At 43.1% G+C, this 9,327-nt stretch overlaps 1 protein-coding gene across 3 annotated transcripts in view; it reads right to left on the bottom strand.

Moving 5' to 3' along the window:
• Nucleotides 1-9,327, bottom strand: part of cntfr (ciliary neurotrophic factor receptor) — a 233,737-nt gene that overhangs the window by 187,471 nt on the left and 36,939 nt on the right. For 2 of the 3 annotated variants that reach the window (XM_023407283.2, XM_087174242.1), the window contains exon 2: nt 5,286-5,326. The gene's annotated coding sequence lies outside the window, so the exon portion shown is untranslated. Of the gene's footprint in view, nt 1-5,285; nt 5,327-6,116; nt 6,204-9,327 lie in introns of all 3 variants that reach the window. The other variant, XM_023407284.2, reaches the window with a different exon arrangement.

Below are 9,327 nucleotides of genomic sequence, written 5' to 3' on the forward strand. Positions count from 1 at the left end.
GGGGGGTGGGGGGGCAAACGGAGATGGGTAGAGAAAGCGTATATGCATGTGTGTGTGTGTGTGTGTGTGTATGTGTGTGAGAGAGAGAGATAGACACACATAGCTAGAGAGAGAGAGAGAGAGAGAGAGAGAGAGAGATTAAAATCAATGAGTCTGTTTTGAAAGTGGTTATATTAGCAGCTGGGCTACATTTGACCACAGACTGCTTGGGGTAATAACACAAGAGACAGGGCGAGTGACAGGGAGAGACACAGCAGAAGAGGCAGCGACTCACAGGCAGATGGAAAAAAACAAAACACGCTGCTCATCGGAGGGAGTAAGGTGACGCTGAATGAGAGATATTAAAATAGGAACTGGGAAAAATGGAACCTGTCCAACATTTCTGACACTTCTTATTCAGAGTCGTAGAAGTGTAACAAACAAACAGAACGATACACCACGGACAACTTTGAGTAAATGTTACGTGCACGATGGCAAGTTTTAGGTTTTTTTGTCTCCGTGAAGGCACAGTGGCACCAAACCTGGCAACCCAATGCAACAACTAGGGTTTGGGATGCTCTGCACACATGTCACTACGCCCCCCCGTCATCGAGTAACAGTTCACAGATATGAGATCGCTTGTGAGCATATTTCCCAAAAATTCTGAACTATTACTTTAAAGGCTGAGCTCGTCTAATACCGTTCATAGCTCATTAACATCTGGATTCCACTGACAAACAGCACATGTGTACATTTATTTCTAGCTGCTTCCACCATGGGACAAGTTAGCCAGTACAGCTGTTTAACACTGGCCAGAACCTGAATCGGAATTGAGGGTAAAAATCTTGACTTAGACAATTTGGCATAGAGTTACTCACTTATGATTCTTGAGAACAAGACGGGAGGGAAAAGCCCTCAGAATAAGAGATATATTAAGAAGGGTGGAAAGACACACACAGAGAAAACAGAGATAGGGATAAGTTGGGATAAAATCAAGGGAGGCAGACAGAGTGATTTTGTGAGAAATGTAGCAGCAAAGAGAGAGAGACGGAGAGCAAGGGATTTGTAATAGAGAGATAGAGAGGCAGAATGACAAAGAGGAAGAATAACAATGGTGCCAAAGCCTCTTCCATCCTCCTTGCAAACGTCCCTTATCCCCTTTTTTCTCTCATTTAAATTCCTCGCCATTGTCATTGCAATCCAGGCCTAACCCCCCACCGCCTGGCAAATATTCACACACACACACACACACACACACACACACACACACACACACACACACACACACACACTCACAAACACACAAACACTCATAGACATTAGAGCACACATGCATTGACCTCCACCGGCAACCAGGGCCATCCCCGGGAGCCGGGCTCACACATCTTTGCTAATCCCTATCAATGGGCACACACATGTACACACTCACAATGTTTGCTGGAAAGATAGGCTCAAGTTTCCCCAGACTGCAGATGTCAACGTGACCTTAGCCATGCTAACATGGGTGTGGAATAGCAAGCAGCTTGTCACCAAGCATCCAGTGTCTTGTCAGCAACAAGAGGCTGGGCAGGCTGGTGCAGCGCTCGCTTGTGTCTTGTCAACATGTATAGACGATATAGCTAGCTTTAATTCTGTTCCCCGCCCTTACTGTGCCCTGGTCAATAGGGCTTACAACCACAGGACCCGGGCTTGTCAGCAACAGTACCTTACAAAGCAGACACACTGCGCTCAGTAGCGTTCGCCGCCAAAGTCTTTCAGAGCTGTCTAACAGCAAGCAGCAGCAGCAGGGCTAGAAAATAACGTCTTGTCAGCATGGGCAGGACATGGCTGGGTTAATACAATTCCTTGGCTTATCACTCCCTTGTCAGCAATTCTAGGTCACAGAGATGGCAACCGGCGCTGATCTTAATATTGTCTTGTCAATGTGCATAGGCTACATTTGGACTGTCAACAAAGCCTGGAATCATGTGAGAGAGAGAGAGAGAGAGAGAGAGAGAGAGAATGAAATGATGCCTTGTCTGCAAAGTCGGAACAACACTGGTGTTGTATCATTCCTTGCCTTATCACTTCCATGTCAACAATACTAGAACAGAGATGCTAACCAGTGATAGCCCTCTAATACTGTTGCCTGACCTGAGTCTGGAAATACAAGGCAAAAAAATAAATGCCCATCTCGCCTATGGAACATTCTATGATATGAGCAGAAACGGAAAAACAAGTGACGCAAAAGCTCCATGTCCTTGGAGCTCATTCTCTGACATTTTCATCAGTAATGGAATTTTGTCTTATTTCTATCATGACACACTAGACTGAAATCATTTTACTTGTTTACAATCGCTCTGATAAATATTTGAGCAATTATATGATCTTTTTTTTTTCCACTCGCAGTATACTCCATATCCTCCGTTACCTCTCATTCTGCCTCAAAGTGGGTTATGTTACAAAACTGAAAAAAATTGGTGTCCAGTGATAACTAATGACCTTTATTAAGAGATGCTGTGGGCAAGAGCAGGGAATATTACATATTCCAAAAAGTGAGGAAAAACACATCCTGATGCTTGACATGATGAGTGAACTTAGAGGAGCTCTCAGATAATCTCGAATCCATTAGGGCAAGACAGGCTCTTTGGTAACAAACACACACACACTCGCTCTTTCTCTCTTGTCGGGGGTAAGACAGAAACCATGAAGACTAGAATGACTGATCCGAAAATGCATACACAAACAGAAAAGGAAACAAGAAATGTCGGAACTGTAAAAACTAAAAGTGAATTTGCGGGTACAGGGCACACTGGACAAATCAACGTCGATCCGATCTAAAATAACCAAGTGTGTGTGTACGTGTGTGTACTTTGAAAGAAGTAGAAGGAGGGAGACTGACTGACTGAGTGTGTGTGTGTGTAAAGGTGATTCTGGCGACAAGGCGACCTAGAGGGATCAAAAAACCCTCTCTCACATTACTGACGACAGGCAGGAGATGCATGCGCTTGTACCAGTGTAGATGACATGGCGGCGTCTACAAAGCAGTTTGCTGACCTGCATGCCTATGGGAGCATTAGCGGTCGTCGGAAAAGAGAGAGAGAGAGAGAGAGAGAGAGAGAGAGAGAGAGAGAGAGAGGGAGGAGAGGAAGGTTCTCATCTTCATACATGGCTTCACAGAGGCTTTTTGGACTTCGGTGTGGGGTTAAATTAGTCACTCTGACCTCTTCCATCCAGTGAGAGTAGAGGAGGCAGCATGGGGTTCAGAGCTGCTAAAATCACTTAGCATTGTGGCCGAGTTAAAAAATATCAAATCAAATTCATTTAGTGGGAACAATGTCAATAAACTCTGTTTCTTTTATGCAGAGTTTTTCAGGAAGCTTTACACAGAAACTACAAACTACTGCAACTTAGATTCACGCTGTCCTCCCAACTCACAGATTAATGCTCCAATGAATAAATACATTTACTTTGCATTTGTATAATTGAAAGCTAACAGCTTCATAATAAATGTGAGTATAATGTATTATATATCATGACTTCAGAAAGAATATTTTTCCTGTCCCGTTTACAGTCGTACCTGTAACAGACTCACAGACCTGCTACTCTCCTGAGTCTCCGTCCCCTGAGCCTTCCCTCTTTCCAATTCATTTCATGTGTCTTGAGTTTCTGAATCTCTTAGCCATCTCAGCTCTTTGTTTATTGTGATTATGCAACATGACATACGCCTCGCTGCAGGCCAAACCGTCCCAGTGGGAAGAGGGGGAGGATAAAGTTTTGAACTCGAACTCAATCACGGTTAAGGCAGAAACAGAATTAAGGGGTGAATAAGTTGCAGTGCACCTGGTTGTCAGCAGCAGCTTAAAGCGTCTGATGGTTTGCGTCTTGGGTTCGAATGCTCAGACCTGCATGGGGAAAATCTGGCTGTGGGGAAAGCGAATGAATAATGCTCTCCCCTCCCTTCATTGACTACAGTCGAGCTGCCCCTAAAGCAGGTCCCATAACCTCCCAAATTCTCTGCTACAGCTGCTGAGTTAGCAACGATTTGCATTTGTTAATTCTGTATGCAAACCTCATCTGTCAGTCACGTACAAAAATAAATCTGTCAGGTTCGGAAGCAGATTTTTATTTTTAAGTTTGAATGAGTGGCATTAAACTTTAGCTTCAGGTTGCGGTGAGTGAATAAAAGTGTGTACACATACTATTAGTTTTCAAAGCACTGCGGCAGGCACGGACTTCCCTGTATGTAACCTTATAGTCCTGAGCTGTCAGTATGAATGCATGGCAGTGACCTGCCTGGAATCTGGATATCTGTCTACGTGTGTGTCCACTCTGTCTGCGTATTTCCTCTACGAGTGTGTGTTTACGTGCATGCCATGTGTGTGTGAGCCCGTGTGACGGTGTGTAACGTCTGTATGCCCACATTTCCGAAGTTTCCATATCTGAGCGTCAACATGTGTGTGTGTGTGTGTTTGCGTGCGTGTGTGTTTCTGGCATTTCTGGACAGAGGAACTCTATCCGCCTCCATGGAGTCCTTTCAACGCCCGCCGCCACACACACACACACACACACACACACACACACACACACACACACAAACACACATCACACATCCCACTGCTGACACACGCATGTCACCACGGCAACCAGATACAGCCCGAGACATGCTACTGACAGAGAAGCAGAGACCACCATACTGGCAGGCCAGAGGTTCTCAACATGAGGATGGGACAGCTGCTGCGATCGCTTGCTGAATCACAACAGTCTACCGATTTCCCAACAAATATTCTTGGAATCAAACACAATGACTAAAAGCAGTTCATTGTGAAGCTTACCACTGATGGAAGAGACCTTTATTCTCATAGTCAGTCTGCCTTGTTCTCACATATGCTGAACAGATACACAGTATTTCTGGGGATTTTCACACATGTGGCTCCCATTGTTGATTCGATTTCATACAGAGCGCTCAGCAGTGGAGCTATCATCTTCAAAGTGATGATAGGGAAAATTTCATGTGATGGCAGAGCAAATTTACAAGATGATGCAGATTCACTGCTGATATGGTTGAGCAGGGAAAACAAAGAGCAGGAGCAAATGTCTATTTATAAGGAGATTGAAATGAGCTTCATGGACCCCTGGCTCGTGAAACTTAGTCAGCACAAGCAACAAAAGCACCACATAAAGTCTAAATTCAAGTAGATAAAAATTTATATGAAAAAAATAAAAATAAGCAAGGAAAAACAATTGAGCTGTGGTGTGTTTGAGCTACAAGAAAAGACATCTACAACACATCCTACAAGGAAAATAAAAAAAAAGAAAGAACTTACCTTGGACAGGACGAAACGTCAGCACAATCCTCCTCTTCACCCTGTTGAAAATAACCAAGAGTTATCATTCAGATTCATTAGTAAGTCAAAAAAAAAAAAAAGAGATTCAGGTTTGCCAAAGTGACTATTCCCATGCTTTTCAGACATCTGGAATATTTGGTCACGACCCCTACAGAAAGCTCATATGCTCATATTGAGGATAGCATCTGTCTATCTTGTTGAATGCGTTCATATCCTGCAAAAAATAAACTTAACTAAATCGAATTTATAGCTTTCATAGATTTTACTGCACTCCAAGCAATGTAGAGTCTAATGGAAATGGGAACATACTGCAAAACGTTTTGTACAAATGAACGTTCAAGAAACAAGGAGCAACATGGATGTGTTTGCAAAATGACAGGAGTTCAGTTCTTCTACAGCTCTCTCCTCTTTCCCACTGCTGTCAATCCTCGCAGCAATATTTCTACACTCTCTAGCCTTCCTTCTCTTTTTAATTCCTTAATGGTGTGTATTTAATCAGGCAGTATTTAAACAGCATGTGAAAAGTCTAAATGTGCATGCATCCAGCCCGCAGGGAGTTCAGCAGCAGTCTTATCTACTCTGTGCATCCATTTCTCCCCTTCCTCCATCGCTCCCTCTCTCCATCTGGTTTCCATTCTCTCCACCTGCCCATCAGTCTGCAGCCAGGGACAGGTGAGCCTATTACACGCTTCTCACACTGTCTGCTACACACACACACACAAACACACACACACACACACACACACATACACACACACACACACAAAACCACACTAGCTCCACTTCATGGTAACTTAACGTGCCACGCACATCAGCCAAATCTGCTGCGCTGTATAACGGCTGTTACCACAGCCACGTCACGCTCCTGATGAAGTGGTCTAGTGTTGAATATGAAAGCTGCAAAAAAAAAAAAAAAAAACGCCATTACTGGAGAAGAGAGGAAAATAGAGCAGAATGGATATAGGCCTAATAGAATAAAATAGGTTGAGCCCTGAAATTGGACTTTCGAGCTTCGCAAGCCAAGAGTCAAATTTAATTAAAAATTGAAATGTGAAGTGTAATTGAGTCGATTTAGTACTAAAAAGGAATTAAATCTTAATGGGACAGCATCAGACTTACAATCACTTACAATGAGGTGAACTAAGTATAGCCTATAGGGCTTTCACTTCCCAGTAGCTCAAAATATTTACACTGTAAGCAGCAACTGAGCTAACGTGAGTCATTGTGCAGTCAAACAGAATCCACTGCAAGTACATTTGTTCTGTGAAGCGTTACCTCAAAGTGACAGTAACATATCTGGGGGGCGGGGGGGTTAGTCATATGTCACTCATGTATCCTCTTTAACTTCGCAGTCCTTGATACGACACGGGGAACTTCACAGTATGATTCTGTCTTTCAAAATAAAGACACAAACCATATTCACTGATTAATTGTGACATTAAATGTATTTGTAACAGTCTGCTGGCCCTCTGCCATTGATAGCCGAGGAGAAAGCGATTAACACTCATCTTAAAGGTGATGATCAGTTCTCCAGCAGACAACTTATTCCTACAGCATTGCTGTAGGCAAGAACATTAAAGCCAGAGAGAATCTAAAGAGTGTTGCACAGATGAGAGGAAAACACGTCATGGCCTCATCATTTAAGTCCGGTTGCAATCACTGCAATCAATTGTAGTAAGCCTGTTTTGGCCAGGATTTACTTGTGAACTTTGATATATAAAAAGAAGCATGAACTGCATTGGGTAAATAAGTTTTTCAGCAGTACTGTGCCTCCTGGCTTCACCCTAAGGTGCTTCGGTTCAATAGGCATAGTTTTCCGATATCATGTCCCCTTATTTTTTTCTACCACATCAGTATCACAGTGAGGATATTTTGCTTGTTTTCTGTTTCGTTGCTGTTTTTATGTATAGTCAAGGCAGCACATCTCGGTTTCTCCAGAGCCATCAGTGGCTGAGAGGCTATTTATTTATTTCCAGAAACACTGCCTGCTCGGCTGGAGGAGAGAGAGAGAGAGAGAGAGAGAGAGAGAGAGAGTGCACGTTCTGCAACACTGCAGAGCACACTAACATGTTAAACATCACCTTTTAGACAAGTACACACTTTCTCTCCATCTCTCGCTGTCCCTGCCTCTCTCTTCGTCTCTCTCTCTATCTCTGCCACACACACACACATACACACAAACACACACACACACACACACACACACATCCATACTTTTCTCCCAGTTTCTCCTTCTTCCAGACCTTGACACCAGCTGTACATTTCCAACTCAGCAGTTCTTGACATCTCCAGATGACACAACAGGATTTCACACCAGCTAAGAACACACAAATAACAACAACACACAAAAAAACCCCCAAAAAACAACAACAAAATAACCCAAAACATAACCGGGCAAATCAGCAAAAACAAATCCCACAGGCCGCTTTGCAGCTCCAGATATAGGGAGCCTGACAGTATTAGCAGACCAGGCTAAACTTATTTATGTGGAGAGCGGAAGCGTGATTATGCAAGAAAGAAAGAAAGACCAAAGGAGAATAAGAGGGAGAGCTAAATATACAGAAGCTAGTACAGAGAGAGGGATTAAAATAGATGAGAAGTGACTGCGAATAGTGAGAGAAGACTCTCTGAGATAATTACACACTCAGCATGTGTCTTTTCAACGCCCCCATAACAGCAGATCACCCCCATTCTGCAGCCACAGAAATCCAAACTCCATATGTATCATTACTTTTTAATAATATTCAATCACGGCACTGTAGCATCACAGCGTGAGTAGACTTTCTCTTCAATGGGCGGAACGAAAGCCTGCTAAAATCTTAAAGTTTTGGCCGTACATCCCGATTCAGGGGACACGCATGCAACATTTCACTTGCAGTCAGGATTTCAAATGCATTGCATGAAAAATGTAAACTTTTGTTGCTGCGTAGCAAGTTGGTCTGTGTCCATATTCCCTCAGAAAGCAAGACAAGGAAGAAAATGATTTGAAATTCTGGCTGAAGGGTTTAACCACGTCACGCCGTGTTTGTCTCTTTTTGATTTTGGACCAACAAATGCTAAAGCAGACAACCTGGAGGGTCTTACATTTGCAATGCAAAGGAAAACTCTTAATGGGTGTTGTGACAATGGACAATGGATTACTTGTGTAACCAAAGCGCATGCAAAGAAACTAAATGTTAATCAGGGGACTTTTTTAAATTTTAATTGCCATATCCTACTGTTTTTGTTATTAAGCTTTGCTCAGTAAGTGCCAGAGATGTGGCACTTTGCCATGTTTACTGTCCATACATATATAATGCACTTTACAAACAGATGTCTTCGCTGCATTGTGAGTTTATTGCAGGGATCAGGGATTACAGCAAAAAAAGGAGGAGGGGGGGGGATTCACAGCAGCCACCAGCCAAAAGCTGGGATTGCATTCATTCATTTGTCTGTTTCTGTTAGTCTCTCACTTCAGTACCACCGACGCTCTGAGGAATGAGGTCGAATTGTATTCTTCACTTTCCTAAAACATGATGCAGCACGTCACCTTCTGCTAATGTCTTCCAATTTTCATTTTCCTCGTCACTCCACGCTGGAGGACAAAACATCACATGTCGATATTAAAGCCTATATAGAGAGAAATACCTGCAACATGATTCCTTCGACAAACATTCACATATTTATCTTTTATTTCTACAAATATAGGACAGCCAAAGGTGAGCAAGCTGTAAAAACATCACCTTGCGCAAACAGAAACTAAAAATAAAGGCAGGGAATTAAAAAGGTTGCCCTAGCAGAGTTACTACTATAAATCAATGGGCTAAAAGGAGACCCAGGAGCCAGTGAACTGCACATTGCACAAAACCCAACGTGAATCCAGCCAACAGTCCCCCAATTCTCCCCTTCTGCTCTGTTTCCCTGCCTGTTCTGTGAAAGCCAGAGCTATTATTAGCAAGCAAGGGGATCAGGTTAAGAAGATGAAGGCTAAAAGAGCATGGAGAGACACAGAATTTAACTATGGGATAGTGGTGGTGGTGGT

The sequence above is a fragment of the Seriola lalandi genome, unplaced genomic scaffold (genome assembly GCF_002814215.2).
Source record: "Seriola lalandi dorsalis isolate HSWRI2012SDOR001 ecotype SW California unplaced genomic scaffold, Sedor1 jcf7180002054332, whole genome shotgun sequence".
Classification (NCBI taxonomy): Eukaryota; Metazoa; Chordata; class Actinopteri; order Carangiformes; family Carangidae; genus Seriola; species Seriola lalandi.